The following is a 17,335-nucleotide window of genomic DNA, read 5'->3' on the forward strand; positions in this document are numbered from 1 at the left end:
TTATGGTCTAGGGTGCGTTCGGTTACAACAATCAGTCACCTGTGGTGCTTCTGGAGTAGATGCTAGCCCTCGTTCGGTATGTGCAGAATGTTGTTAGACTCGTTCTTTTACCATTCTTGCAACAAGAAGGTGATGCGTTGTTCCAACAAGACAATGCTCGCCCACACACTGACCGTTAAACTCAATGTGCTCTACAAGAAGTCGCTTAACGGAGCTCTACAGAACTACGTTAGTTGTATAAATAAAAAATTAATATCAATGATAGATTTTAAATTCACAAATATTTTAGTTAGTTAAACCTTTAAACACTTAACACAAATTTACAGGAATGTTGCAGGCATACAGATCTATCACAATTCACAAACACACACACACACACACACACACACACACACACACACACACACACACACATACACACACTTACGCACAGTGTTGGAGTGGTTTGGTAAGGACAAAGACTGAATGAAATTCCTCATTTACTTCAATTCAGTTCCTGTATTGTTTCAGTTTAATGTTTGGCTATTTCACATTTATTTCTATGAGTTCATCATCAAAAATCAAAGAAGAAATATATTCTACCTTATGATCAAACATAAAAGACCAAATACATTCGACCTTAGGACCATCCTCTAAAGTTTAAGCAGCCCTTGTTTAATCCCAAATCGCGAAATTATTTTATCACGAGAGAGTCGTCTAGCTTTACTTGGCTGTTTTGATTCCTAATACTCGTAAAATCCGTTTTCCCTTTGTAAACAAAAGGAAGTTTAATTCGTTGCTTGCTTAGTCATCTGTTCAAGGGAATACTATTTGAGACAGGAATGCCTCTATAGATCCACCCATTCTCTTTGTCAGTGTTTTCATCAGAGAAATTGAAGGATCATAGAAAATAAATCCTCTACATCCATTTATTCTCTGTCTACTCCTTCCTGCATCCTAGGAAGTTTATCTTCAAAATTTGAATAATATCCTCTCAGCACTGCTGTTCGTCTTCCTATTCGTGACGTATGTAGAACCTGATCCATTTTCTGTTTCCTTTTGCATCTGTATGATATATTAATGGAATGTCTATAAGGAAAGACAGTTCACTGCGTCCCGTTCTGCTCAACAGGAATAAAAGAGCTGGTTTCGGAAATGCATGTCTAATAGGCATGGAACAAACCTGAAAATATTTCTTTCACAGACTCCAACATATTTAAAAAAAATAGCTATTACTTCATGTGTAACCGTCACCATCAACACTGACTCTCACCATAAGACTGACAAAGAGAATGGGTGGATCTATAGAGGCATTCCTACCTCTGTCTCAAATAGTATTCTCAATCTGACGAAAATACATGCATGAGTGTCACATACATACCTCTTTTTAAGGCTGAAGTACAGTTCCTGTTGCTGTTAATGCTGACTGTACGCACAATGCTTCTCCAGTCTTCTGAAAAACATCCATCTGTAGCAGCGATAAGATCTTGATTGACTTCATAGATTTTCGTCAAAAAATTTCTTCACTCATGAGAACGTGGGGTGGTAACAACAAATCACATTTTGCGAAAGCAATGAAAGATTCAGTAACCTGTACCACGAATTTAGTTTCTTTATAAATACTTCGTACAAATAATGTCACACAACGATAGATATTCGTGAGAAGTCATACTTTAGAAATTCCAAGATCTGCTCGTGAAATAAATCCTCATTTCGATAGTTTAATTATATTCAGGTATCAGTAAGCTATTTACAGCAGCCTATATGGCAATATGAGGAAGGATGGGTTTTATATTATTAGGCGACACAGGAAGACTTTCCCATTTTATGCCACAGAAAGGTGACTTGTAGTTATTAATGGCGTCTTTCATCAACACCTCTTGGCAAGCATGAAATATCGCTCTCATATTTCAGGATAGCTTCATTCACATGAACGTTTTCTAACGTTTTTTTACGCGCTGTGGTACGTAATACCTAGTAATTTATCTTCTGGAACACAGTAGTAGTAGTATTTTAACAGTAGATGAAATTCTCTTCTCTTTCGATCTCTTTTCTTTTCTGCTCTCTTTCTCATCTTGATAGTTGTAACCTAACTCGCTGATTCCATGTGTGACCAATTCGCCTTTGTGTTTTAAATGTCCGAATCACGTGTAGTGGAACCTCTTTTTGTAACGTAACATAGCAGAGAATGGAATGCTTTTGAACTACACTCCTGGAAATTGAAATAAGAACACCGTGAATTCATTGTCCCAGGAAGGGGAAACTTTATTAACACATTCCTGGGGTCAGATACATCACATGATCACACTGACAGAACCACAGGCACATAGACACAGGCAACAGAGCATGCACTATGTCGGCACTAGTACAGTGTATATCCACCTTTCCCAGTAATGCAGGCTGCTATTCTCCCATGGAGACGATCGTAGAGATGCTGGATGTAGTCCTGTGGAACGGCTTGCCATGCCATTTCCACCAGGCGCCTCAGTTGGACCAGCGTTCGTGCTGGACGTGCAGACCGCGTGAGACGACGCTTCATCCAGTCCCAAACATGCTCAATGGGGGACAGATCCGGAGATCTTGCTGGCCAGGGTAGTTGACTTATACCTTCTAGAGCTCGTTGGGTGGCACGGGATACATGCGGACGTGCATTGTCCTGTTGGAACAGCAAGTTCCCTTGCCGGTCTAGGAATGGTAGAACGATGGGTTCGATGACGGTTTGGATGTACCGTGCACTATTCAGTGTCCCCTCGACGATCACCAGTGGTGTACGGCCAGTGTAGGAGATCGCTCCCCACACCATGATGCCGGGTGTTGGCCCTGTGTGCCTCGGTCGTATGCAGTCCTGATTGTGGCGCTCACCTGCACGGCGCCAAACACGCATACGACCATCATTGGTACCAAGGCAGAAGCGACTCTCATCGCTGAAGACGACACGTCTCCATTCGTCCCTCCATTCACGCCTGTCGCGACACAACTGGAGGCGGGCTGCACGATGTTGGGGCGTGAGCGGAAGACGGCCTAACGGTGTGCGGGACCGTAGCCCAGCTTCATGGAGACGGTTGCGAATGGTCCTCGCCGATACCCCAGGAGCAACAGTGTCCCTAATTTGCTGGGAAGTGGCGGTGCGGTCCCCTACGGCACTGCGTAGGATCCTACGGTCTTGGCGTGCATCCGTGCGTCGCTGTGGTCCGGTCCCAGGTCGACGGGCACGTGCACCTTCCGCCGACCACTGGCGACAACATCGATGTACTGTGGAGACCTCACGCCCCACGTGTTGAGCAATTCGGCGGTACGTCCACCCGGCCTCCCGCATGCCCACTATACGCCCTCGCTCAAAGTCCGTCAACTGCACATACGGTTCACGTCCACGCTGTCGCGGCATGCTACCAGTGTTAAAGACTGCGATGGAGCTCCGTATGCCACGGCAAACTGGCTGACACTGACGGCGGCGGTGCACAAATGCTGCGCAGCTAGCGCCATTCGACGGCCAACACCGCGGTTCCTGGTGTGTCCGCTGTGCCGTGCGTGTGATCATTGCTTGTACAGACCTCTCGCAGTGTCCTGAGCAAGTATGGTGGGTCTGACACACCGGTGTCAATGTGTTCTTTTTTCCATTTCCAGGAGTGTATAAACTTGACAATATTTAACCGTATTAGCCGCTAATATTGCTTAAAATGGAAATAACAATGCACACTCCAGAAGTGAAAATACGTCGTTGACGCACAGTGGAAAGTGAACCTGGTTGGCGATCGGATTTACGATACCACATGAGTGTACTGCTAGCCGCTGGGACTGCCCAAAAAAAGAAAAAAAAAACTTTGTTCCATCCTGCGCTGCCTAGGTGCTGCTTCATATAAAAATACAGGGTTTAGATCTCCTAGTACAGAATTTACATTAAAATTGCACTACATTACACTGTCTTTACCAACATTCTCTAACAATCTGTAACGAAAAATTTTGGCACATGTTAGCTAACAGAGTACTATTATTAGCAAGTACATGTTTATGATTGAAACTTCGCCCCAAAGTGAGGTGTGGGTAATGGGCGCAAACCCATAGCAAACAGCTTACTGCTTCGTAGCCTTATCTTACGACAGACGCACTGAAAGAAACATTATATATACGAAGACTGTTTTGGCCGCCAGCTCCCAGGGAACAATTTAAATACTTTCTTTCAGTTCACGTTTTTGAATGTGCCACAAGTAAGTTTAACTTAATGACTTTTGTGGCAACGTTGTACTCTGAAACAAGGTGCAGGTAGGCTGAGATATACTTATGCAATTTAGTGGCTACCTTTTTTATTTTGAATAATTATGTAAAGCTGATATTCTGGTAAAGCAAATTTTAAGTTAAGAAGTGCCATAAAATTGAATTCTGCAGTGGCATATCAAAGCGACCAAACTTATTGTCTCTTGAAAATGAAACTAAACGATTACTGTCCGAAATTAGTTGTATATGACACTGAAAGCCTTTCATGACACCAAAATACATGAATTACGATCTTTTGACTATACAGCGTGACACAAAATTTACATTTAACAAAACTGGCAGGGAACTTTGGGTCGATATAACATAGGGACAACGATTCTAACAAATACATTTAACAAAACTGTATTAAAACTATGACAAACTATGGGGTTGACTGTAACATACTGATACACTGCTGAATATGGTTAATATCGAAATGTCTTACATTGTTGGTTTCCGTCCTACCGATATTGAAATTATTACTTGCTGAATGTAAATATGGATACGCTTTGCACGTCTCCAGTGACAGAATTAATGTAAAACTACCAAGCACATGCTGATGCCACTTTTAATTGCTGTTGGCTCCATATTCCATGACATTGTCTCAGTCGGACATAAAATGAGCTGGAGACGACACCAGGAACTACAAGCCACTGCCATACCAACTACTAAGCACTTCCATACCAAATACGTACTGTTTAAGCCTCACATCGCCAGACACAGCACCCCACAATACGTACACTGCCAAGGCTCGAATGCAACTCCTCTGGTTTTCTGGTCACTTCCTCCCTAGCGCTGCTTCCGACAAGGTCATCCAAAAGACTGGCATTCGAAAACCCATAGTGGATTTCCTACCTTTATTATGTCTGTTTGTTTAAGCGAATTACGTGTTCTAATACCCTTAGAATATTACTGTCATCACATTTATAAATTATATTCATTTCCATACTTTATTTTCCATAAAATTATTGATGTTTTCACCAAATACACACTCCTCCCAATGCATGTTTATCACAGAAATAACACTTCTACATTTTCACATAGTTATAAAGGCTTCCTTTGTGGTATCAACATTCGATACCGCGAGTCACGACCAGCAACGCTAACTCCGCTCCGCGCCTAGTATGAAGTTTCTAGCGAGCGCTCGTCCACTCTTGCTCAGGACGTCAAGTGGTGAAGTATCATAGCCTTCAGCTGATAGGAAGCAACCTCTAACAAGGCGCTCAGTAACGTATCGCCCAAGTGAGGCCTCAATAGCTATCTGTTTATAATTATATTCGTTGCAGATGCAGACCATGCAGCCAGCACCTTACCGACGTTACTGACAAACCTGCTGTGATTTATATGTTTCTATTTAGCATTGGCCACCAGTCAACATTGGCGACGAAACGTTCGTCGTCATGATAACAACCTTAATAATAGCCTTTGGTACAAGATCGATAAGTTCACTGAAAAGATTTTCATTCGATACAGTTTAAACAAAATATTGAATCATTTCAGTTTGAATTTAACTGTAGCATCACACAGTGAAGGATTAAGTTATCGTCTCGTCTGCAGATACCTATAGGCAGATTAATTTTTAAGTATTGTTGATATTGCAGGAAAGCTCATATTGTGTTTCACTTTATTCATCATTCAAGAAGCGTCTGACCGATGTCCACTGTATCCTTTCATTTTGTATTTCTCAATTGGAAAGGTATTTCACTCCCCTATAACTCTAAATGTCCAATAACAAACGGATCCCTTTCTCGATGTTTTTGTCTTAGTTAGCCAGTTTTTCACTTCAAACGCATGAAGAGCTTTCCGATCACATTTAAATTCTGTGGTCCATTTTTAACTGTTTGAAATGTGAGCGGAGCCGTTGCAACACCCCTCTCAGGCCCAGGTACTGATGTTACTAATTAGAAACAGACGTTTCGCCAATAAGCACTGAACCTGATGGTGTAGGTATACAAGAGAGAAAATCATTTCACCTAGAAGACAAAATTAGGTACTCGGTCTCCAAATTATCTTCTTGAATAAGCATTTAGACTTTCTCGTACCCAGTCGGTGTTATAGTTCTCCATTGGTGTCCCTCACAGTCAGTGGCACAAATGTGCTCTAAACTGATAGGAACCTACTACTAATAAATGAAAAACAGGGGAGCCACCACAGTGAATGTATTGCAAATATACTTCCGATATTAATCAACACAAGTAACTTGAAAATGGGAAGCATTAACTAAAAGATTACACCAAAACCTCATATGGACCATGTGTAACGCCATGTTTATACTGCAGTCCTGCATGGCTCTAAACGTGCTGTAGCTGATTGCTTGAAGATCACTCACCGTTTCACACTAATGATAGCAATGTTGACAACGAACCACCAGCCATGTGCTATTGAGGAAGTTCCAGCATAGTCATAGCTTAAGTTGCCGTTTTCTGTGAGATGATGCATATGATGTACTACACGACGTGGCGCACAATACGAAGCAGAACCAACATCAATTTGTAGAGTGCATATGAACGGCAGTATCGTAGGATATGTGGGAAGAGGATTTTATAAACAAATTTCGTTTCATCTTATGTCCCTTGAAAAAAGTTGGTTTATGTAAATGAAGCAAAACTAAATCTTTCTCCATACTATCCGTGAAAAGAAAAATATAACAGTTCTCAGTTTCACTTGTGTTCTTGAACATGCTGTCTTCCTCATTCGACTCTATTCGCTAAAAGAATAATTTATTTGTTATTTATTTATTTGTTATAATTTATTAACGATTTTTTTTGCATCTTGTTGACTTGCCTTTCAGCATGATGATGAAATAAAGCAAACCACCATGCATGTTTTGTAAACATTTAAGGTAAAAAATGTAATCTAAGACCAGTTTACATTTCGTCCATTTTAGTCCACATATTCAGCATATGAAATGTAGCTGAGACACCGAAATTGTTTTAAACGGTGGAAGGAGAGCCATACCTCTTTCCACTCTCGAGTAAATAGATGATGTTTATTGAACAATGTCTGCGACGAAGTTGGCAACTACTGGCCAGTTCTGAAGCTTTTTCCGTAAACAGGGGCTCTTGACTCGTGTTCCTTTATGTAGTTGCCGCCGATACAAGTCGAAGTGATAGTTACATGTGCTTTCAAACTCTAAAACTGCCTGCAGCTCTGCGTATTTCACCACACACCATCAGTGGCAACGGATCTCACTTCCAATCCAGCAACGTTTCTTTGAATACATCACAAATTGAATCTCATACTATTTTGCTAAATAGTTGAGGAAAGACTAGAGTAGCTTTATTAACTTGAAACCATTAGCTATACATTTATCTCACTGAAATAGGTGTTCTCATTAATAACAAACTTTTCATACTCGCATTTTCAGCCTCACTAAAACACCTGTCCAGTTTAACTCATTGCAGTGAGTAGCTCCTCAGCAGGAGAAATGATCAAATATTTGTGTCTTGCCTTGACAGAGAAGCTGATTCTGATTGACCCTAACCTGAAAAATGTCTGGAATCGTTCGGCAGAATTTGTAAAAGTTCTGTTCATGTTGAAAGAGCTTGTATGAACCCGTAGTCGAACTATGATACTTGCAAAACTGCGCAGGTACGTTTCCGTTTTCTGAGCCTGAAGTAGTAGTAATACACAACGACGTCCTATTCAGAAGAGTTCATGATTACAGCTGATACAGAAACATCATTCGTGTTGCCTTGTTGCTGGCTGTACAGCTCCAGTGGGGGCATGAGTGTCACATGGATAAGCGCCATGTAGCGCGACCTTTACTGCAAAGTGTCATAACGCAAATGGGTGTCGCTTCAGCGGAAAGCAGTCTCCGGTTTCGACTGATCGACTTTATGTGCTACCAAATCTGTTACCAAAACATCGTACGGTTTCGTATTATTTGTATTTTGCTCACGTTATTTATTTAGTGATGGTCGATACTGCACAGCAATAGTGCAACAACTAAGATAAACATTATTTATTTATAATTAAAGTTGCGATTGTTTATTGGGCATTCTTCTAATCATCCCCTATGTATCAGCCAGAGAACAAGTTATCACTTAGCGAGCTGCTCCTTACACCTTCGTCATACAGGCTAGCCCACGGAAAGGAGAAATTTTTCATTTTGTTTTTATGAGGGTTAGCGGATATTTACAACGATATAAGTCATACACAACTAGCCTACACTCATTGACACTTGGACAAATGTAAACACAAGACTATTTCTTACAAAGAGCATCACACAATTGCATTCATCACTGTCGACACACTGAAGACGACCACGAAGGACCCAACTTGGGTTCTGAGCCACTTATTGAGGAACGGCACCTGTCTCGGCCCAGATGGGGGCTTACAACTGATCATTATTGTGGAGTCGCTGTGAAAAATCTTTGTTTTTGAAATAACCTTACACAGAAAAACAGCGGCTGACTTTTTTATGTTCTGCAAGGCCATCTCAGGAACAAAGATTTTTCACAACTGCACAATAATGATCAGTTAGAATCCCCAACCATCAAGAAATAATCTTGTGTTCATATTTTTTTATTAAAGTCGATGTGTGTAGACCCGTCCTCTATAAGTTATATTTGTTGTAAATACACGATAAATCTTTTAATCAGCGAATGAAAATGTGCTTCCCTCAGTAGACCACGCTATATACCAACATCGTGACGTACTCGTACACGCTGCTCAAGCACCTTCAGTCCATGGGAACAGTCTCCCACTATGTATCTGTAGTTCTTTAAGCTACTACTGTAGAAAATATCGTTACGTATGAGCTACGTGCGTCAAGAATAAATTACGAAATTGTATTGTAACTCAGCACACAGACACGTACACGCACGCAAATACTTAGAAAACATATAAAAAATCATCTGGTGGGTGAAATAGATACTTCACTTAATTATTACATAACATTTACCAACGCATGAAACATGTCAGATATTCATTAACAGCAACATCATTACCGAATCAGGCAAAATTTACTTACTTCTCCTTTTTTTTATTTACGACGACCATTACTTAAACACATTATTTGTTATTTGTGTGCATTACAACATTCATGATTCAGAATACATCATTAATCAATTAGCCATTTTTGCTAAGACTGTACCTCCATTCCACGTTGGTAATTTTAACTCAAAAAAATATGATCAGATATAAAACGTTAGTCAGCAGTGTGATAATATCAACTGGAAGAGCAACATATAGTCTCATTTCATAGAGACAAGTCAACGCTGACTTCTCCAGAAAGGTTGTTATTTGTTCTGAATTATCTGCGCTAAAGGAATCTAAACTTCAGTAACATAATTTACGATTCTAGTAATATAAATTTTGAAGAACGTCACATAGACGTAAGTTGCTTACTAAAGGAAACATTTTTTCAGTTGAAGCTAAAATATCTGTAAATGTGTCTCCGATCATGTTTAGTAAATTTATTCATAAATTTATGCCGTGATGGCTTGTAAGAATATAATTCGCAATGACCGGTATCGGCTTATTAACATCTTCACCTTGTTGCAAAACAGAAAAAAACCACTAATGTTACAACAGTAAGTTCAAATAGCTAAAGAATAAATAAACCGATAGTCCAAGAATACACAAAGAAGATAAAATCTTGGAACAGAAAAGAACAGCCGCAACATACCGTTAAAAATGTTGGGATGTACAGGGTGACAATTATTGAACTATATGAAAAAGAACGTAAATTAGTTACAAACTACGGTGTGCACACACTACATTCAACATTTACCCGTCAATACATATATTCAGATTTGGATTACGACATGTACGATATATCTGCCATCATTGGCGACGATGTGGAACAGACGAATAGAGATATTCTCCATGACCTGCTGAAGTGTCGGAACATTGATGCTGTCGATGACCTATAGCCAGAATGCCATCTCTATAGTGCTCCTCCAGGACATCAAAAACTTGCTCCTCCAGGACATCAAAAAGTCTCCTGCTTCGATGTGGGTCAAGCTCCGTCTTGCATGAACCACATATTGTCGAAATCAGGGTCACTTTGGATAATGGGGATGAAACCATCTTCACGTACCGTTCGGTAGTCACGGTGGCATCGAGGGATATCGCACCGATTATCTCGTGACTCTACAGTGAACACCGCACAGTCACCGGCTGAGGTTGAACAGACTTCTCGATAGCGATATGCAGATTCCCAATCCCCCAAACGCCCCAATTTTGCTTATCCCCCAAACGCCCCAATATTGCTTATTGACGAACCTTTCCAAATTAAAGTGAGCTTCGTCGCTAAACCAAACCATCATGCGCATACGAATTTCCATCATGCCCCGCGCCAGCCTTGCAGTTTGAACGTTCTAACGCAAACCGTTCGAAGTTATGACGCTTTCATACAGTTCAATAATTGTCATCCTGTAAATACAAATGTCGAATAATATGTACACGATGGTATGCGGCTAGTGCTAATCGTGAGCTGAAGGCGTCCTATACTTGATACGTAAGCTACAGCCGATAGTGGGCGCTAATGAGCATACTCGATTTCTGTAAGCAGTTCTTCACTGATTGTAAGGAAAGGAGGGCAGATGGCCTCTTTAATCTAAAAGCCCACGTGCATGTACGTCACAGGTACTCCGCTACTTCAGTAGCTGCTTTCTGCATGAAGAGCACGCCTGATCTATAAAGAGTGCGATCCGTACAGTTCTCCACCTGTTGGTAGGGATGGAGAATTCGAGATTATAGAAACAATTTTCATCGAACCGTAAATATAAATTGAATAAATAGACCTAACAAACGTAATCAAAACATTAAATGTGAAGATGGTAATCTTGGTTTCAAGCTGCATATATACATCAGCTATTTTGTGTTTCCGGCTGATTTTCAGTGCACTTTCAGTGATGGTAGCTATTCATAATAAAAATAATTTATAAGTGATATTGAAATCTATCACTCTTTCTAATTTTTGTTTGTGTGGTACTAGGTACCTTCAGCCACATTTATTTTAAGAATGACTATAAAAAAGTAATTTACAGCCACATTGCTATAATGTTCGTTTTCTTAGATTCCACACACACGACAATTTCATACTAACGTTTTAGAATTGAATTTTGTGCAATGTTCTTTGTATACATAGACACATGTTACAATTTATTCATTGTGATTTGGCAGTCTAAATTTCTTATTGTTCAGCACTGTGCTTGATGATCTTTAGTATATAAACTAGAGGTTAAATAAATCAGGCTTATTCTTAATATTGGACTCATTAAATATTTACAACCTGTGTATTGTACTGGGTGATCAAAAAGTCAGTATAAATTTGAAAACTGAATAAATCACGGAATAATGTAGACAGAGAAGTGCAAATTGACATACATGCTTGGAATGACATGGGGTTTTATTAGAACCAAAAAAATACAAACGTTCAAAAAATTTCCGACAGATGGCGCTTCATAAGCAAAGATGATGTTCTTTAGCGGAAATGCTCAATACGTCCACCGTCATTCCTCAACAATAGCTGTAGTCGAGGAATAATGTTGTGAACAGCACTGTAAAGCATGTCCGGAGTAATGGTGAGGCATTGGCGTCGGCTGTTGTCTTTCAGCATCCGTAGAGATGCCAGTCGATTACGATACACTTGCCACTTCAGGTAACCCCAAAGCCAATAATCGCACGGACTGAGGTCTGCGGACCTGGGAGGCCAAGCATGACGAAAGTGGCGGCTGAGCACACGATCATCACCAAACGACGCGAGCAAGAGATCTTTCACCCGCATAGCAATACTTTGTTTTCTTTGGTTCTAATAAACCCCATGTCATTCCAAGCATGTGTGTCAATTTTTATCTCTCTATCTACATTATTCCGTGGTTTATTAAGTTTTCAAGTTTATACTGACTTTTTGATCACCCGGTATGTAAAATATTCAGTTTTCTCTGTCCCAAAGCAAAGGCTTAAAGTTTTAAAAATCGTTCTCAGCTGTGTTGGAGTGTTTCTTAGAACGTTCTTGGTTGGGTGGCGCACATTTGCTGTAGCCACTGTTTCTCTCTTTTATAGTCTGAAAAAGGAGTATCGTGACTGTGGTTTCCAATGAAGGAAACAGTAAGAGCCTGCGAAGATACTGTTTGAGGTAAAGTGGGGCAATGGCTCGGTAGAAACGTAGGGCGCAATATCAGCACTGCTGTTTCTGGAATAGCGCAGCGAATATCAAGTTTCAGTACGACCGTGATTTCCAGCGAGCTGCCAGATGGCGTCTGCAGCCGAGTGCAAAGTGCCGGCTGCCAGACAAGACTGCTAGCAGTCTGCTCGCGTTCTCCTTTATATTTTTCAGAAAGATGGTACTGCCAATGAAGAAGAGCACAACAATACCAGTATGCAGCTGACGTTCTTTGCAGTTAGTTTCAGCCATTCTATAGAGCGATCTAACTTAAGAGCTCGCATCATGTCCCACACTTTCGTCGTAAAACCAACCTCTGCAGGCGAGATCGTTATGCATTCTCCGACAGCTACTGCAATAGACTAGTTAGGGTACTGCATATGGCTACAGTAATGGTTAGGCATAGAGTGGCAGGGTTACTCTCCCATGCTTCAATTCAGAACTTGTTGGAGTGTGTAGTTCACTTGCGTCTTGGTGACTTGTCCTGTGTGTGAGAGCGTGTGTGTTGATAGTCACCTAACTCTGAGGATCTTCATCATTGTAGTAGCCGTCTCCATCTCGCTGCTCCCCCCCCCCCCCCCCCCTCGACGCGGAGTTCCTCGTCACTGCCAACCATCTACTACCCATCAACCGGCCTCTCACCGCCAACGTCTCGCCGCTTCCGACTCGCCGCCAAAGTCTCATCGCCAACAAAGTCCTCGTCACCGCTGCCAACGTATTCTTTTCCCATCACCACTACATCTGCCCGTATCATCCTGCAGTCTTCCCAGTCACATCAAAGACATTTCAGCGCCGGCCCCCTAATTACAGGCGACGAGCCCATCACAGCTCAGTATCTTCGTCCGCAGCGCCGCTTCAGCGGTCGCCTACATCTGTTAAATGCTTCAATTACCATCCACCATAATCAATCATTCCGCAACATTCATCACATACAGTCTTAGAGCAAAGACTTGATCGTCGGTCAGCCGCTGCAGAGGCTGTCCAAGTCGTTCACTTAAGTTGGCCAATAAAGCCGATCACCTCTCAGAATTCCGGTGATACGCCCGATCTGGCAACACAGTAGAATGCGGAAATGTCTGAAAGCAGTGTTATCCTTTCGTAGAGAGGCTGTAAGGCTGGGTCTCTTGGTTATACAGTGATAAAAAAATAAATAAATGAATAAATAAAAAAAGCCAGTGGTAAACATCGCGCAGTGTAGATTTTTCTATAGCATTTCGATAGTGTGCGAAAGTAGTCAGTTCAATGGAGCTCAAAAATAATTCCCTTCCCTTCCTAACTCACCTGTAGTAACAGAAATATCCACAACAGTTCTGCCTCACAGGTCACGGCTGTGTCAATACCGTCGCGTCTGCCTGAAGACCAGGTGTACGCTCGGCTTTTTCCTCGCTCTACAGCGGCCTCCGGCACACTGCTACCAGCTGAACGTGGCGCTATTATTGTGTTTATCAACTGTCGCTTTCTAATTTGAAGTTCTTTCATCTTACATACTGGATTTTGCATGCTCAAATCTCATGAAAGTAGATTTAGAGCTGTAAAACAGAATTTCAACTGGAAAAATGTCTAACATTTACAACATATTGTTTGCTCCGTGTTTAACAGAGGTATTAAGGCAGCAAGGCATCTCGGAACACTTGCACAGGGTGTGGACCGAGTGCTTTTCGCAAAACAAAACAAAAATGTTCAAATGTCTGTGGGGCTTAACTGCTACGTTCATCAGTTCTTAAGCATACACACTACTTAAGCTAAATTATCCTAAGGACAAACACACACACACACCCATGCCCGAGGGAGGTTTCGAACCTCCGCCGGGACCAGCCGCACATTCTATGGCTGCAGTGCTCTAGACCGCTCGGCTAATCCCGCGCGGCTTTCGCAAAACACACCAGGAAAGGATTTTACAAACTTCCAGCATGTTTAGTTATACTGAAAAGAGTTTTACTGTTTGTAGAAACTTCGTTCCTTCTGTCATTACTCATTTTATACAGGATGTTACAAAGAGGTGCGACCAAACTTTCAGGAAAAATACCTCACACACAAATAAAGAAAAGATGTTATGTCGACATGTGTCCGGAAACGCTTAATTTCCATGTTAGAGCTCATTTTAGTTTCGTCAGTATCTACTCTACTTCCTCGATTCACCGCCATGATTTCATACGGGATACTCTACCTGTGCTGCTAGAACATGTGCCTTGGCCTCGTGATGACTGGGTGTTGTGTGATGTCCTTAGGTTAGTTAGGTTTAAGTAGTTCTAAGTTCTAGGGGACTGATGACCATAGATGTTAAGTCCCTTAGTGCTCATAGCCATCTGAACCATGTGCCTTTACAAGTACGACACAACATGTGGTTCGTGCTCGATGGAGCTCCTGCACATTTCAGTCGAAGTGTTCGTACGCTTCTCAACAACAGATTCGGTGACCGATGGATTGGTAGAGGCGGACCAATTCCATGGCCTCCACGCTCTCCTGACCTCAACCCTCTTGACTTTCATTTATGAGGGCATTTGAAAGCTCTTGTCTACGCAACCCCGGTACCAAATGTAGAGATTCTTCGTGCTCGTATTGTGGACGGCTGTGATACAATACGCCACTCCAGGGCTGCATCAGCGCGTCAGGGATTCCATGCGACGGAGGGTGGATGCATGTATCTTCGCTAACGGAGGACATTTTGAACATTTCCTGTAACAAAAATGTTTGAAGTCACGTTGGTACGTTCTGTTGCTGTGTGTTTCCATTCCATGATGAATGTGATTTGAAGAGAACTAATAAAATTAGCTCTAACATGGAAAGTAAGCGTTTCCGGACGCATGTCCACATAACAATTTTCTTTCTTTGTGTGTGAGGAATGTTTCCTGAAAGTTTGACCGTATCTTGTTGTAACATCCTGTATATTCAGGAAGTCTCTGTAACTGACATATATGGAGAACGGCGGCCATTTAACCGTAGTCACCGTTAGCACTCAAGACTCAACACACAACGTTCAGACGTCGGGTGTAGGAGTACAACAGCCCGTAACTGAAAACCTCACAAATCAAAGGGAGCGACAATTACTACAACACTTGATTTGTAAATAAAAAAAGGCCTTCTCTTGCTGCTCTGTATTTTATTTCTCCAAGACGTGATTGGCAGTTTTTCACTTTAAGGCATCATCAGTGGGATCTACATTGATACAGTTTTATTTTGAAATGTGCTATATGGAGATTATAAAATAGTATACGTCTCGTTATTTATGTATGTAAGTGATTACTTTGAGTTCTTTGTATTTTTTACTATCCAAGGACTGTAAGTAACCATTTATTTACGGTGGCTTAATAAGAGAAAAGGCGAAAAGCGTCTGGGGAAAATAAAATACAGTGCTGTGATAGAAGGCGTATTTTATTTCCAAAACAAATATTTCTGTACTTGCTGTGGAGGATGGCTACGCAAGCAGACTCGTAAGACTATTACTACATTTTAGCTTGAACATTGTTCTTTCGCTCATTGAGAATTCCGTGCAGTATTGTAACTAGTGTGTAGTTGTGACCTCTTTATGTTAACTTCTTAAGAGAAAATTCATTGTTGAGCCGTAAGAAAAGACATTTCCTCGAACAAACGGTACTACGTATGTAATATTTTGCAATTCGTGGCTCAAGAAGAATGTTGTGTCCTACGAAACTCACCCCAGGGCTTTGTTTAATGCAGCTGGTCGTTGTTGCCAACAACTAAGGACTGTAATCTACCTTACCATGCTAACCTTACACCGAAAGTTAAATATAACAAAACAGGAAGTACTGTAACACGAGCGTGCCTATTAGAGCACAAAGGAAAAAGAAATTTTTCACTCCGGACTTATAAATGGTTTGCGTTTATTTGCTGTTCTCTAAACTGATACAGTATGCAAATTTGGCATTTCATAGATATAATTAATTTACTGATTTTGCGTCTTACTGTCTGTTCTGTCACGTAATAACTGAAAATTCTGAAAGGATAATTAAATGCACACCCTAGCTGCAAACACGAGTTGATATACTTCATTGGGGACACGTTGAAAATGCGTGTCCCAAGCCGGATTCGAACCCGGGATCTCCGGCTTACATAGCAGACGCTCTATCAATCTGAGCCACCGACAGCACAGAGAGTAGGGCACCTGCAGGAACTTATAATTCGACGCTCTCCTTTGTGCCCTGGCTGGCTCAGATAGATAGAGCGTCTACCATGTAAGCAGGATATCACCGGTTCGAGTCCCGGTCGGGGCATACATTTTCAACATGTCCCCAATGTAGTATATCAACGCCTGTTTGTAGCTGGGGTGTCCATTTAGTTATCATTTCATTCTAGCGAACCTACATGGTCATCAACGGTAGTTGTTCTTTCGGGAACAGATACAAACTTCACATGTAACCAAAAATTCTGGTCTTCACTTGGACTGGAACCATGGCGAAAAGCAGCACTCGCTTCAGAAGCAAACACGTCACCTCACTGCCACTAGAATGGTGTTGTGATCGTCTCTGCCTTATTGTCTCATTGGTGGCTAGAACTGATAAACTGCAACGTAAATGACGATAATAGTTGAAATTTCCGCATGGAATGACCTCTCTCGACTCAAAAGTATTTCACACCTTTCAGCTCATAAATACTGAACGAATGACAAGTATCTTCTTATAATGTTTACAGTATAGCCACTGTTAATGTTTAGTCAGTAAAAGTGAAGAGCATCTATGTTAAAGAGCTTTTCAACTTGTATTATGCTTAAGACAGAGAGATATCGAGATAACAATACATTCACCGTGCTGAGCGTTGTGCTAATTTTTTATGCATTGCTCCACAGTCGATGCACAGCGTTATTAACTCAGTCCCTGATGGTATCATTTATGAACGACGCCTCTATCCTGCACAGTACTAAGATGAGAATTATTGGGGTTTAATACGACGGCAGAGATGGGCAGATTCATGACGCCAAACAACCACTAAGTTGAATTGTAGCTCAGACTTACTTTCTGCTCGTGAAAGAGT

Source organism: Schistocerca serialis, chromosome 4 (assembly GCF_023864345.2).
Source record: "Schistocerca serialis cubense isolate TAMUIC-IGC-003099 chromosome 4, iqSchSeri2.2, whole genome shotgun sequence".
Taxonomy (NCBI): Eukaryota; Metazoa; Arthropoda; class Insecta; order Orthoptera; family Acrididae; genus Schistocerca; species Schistocerca serialis.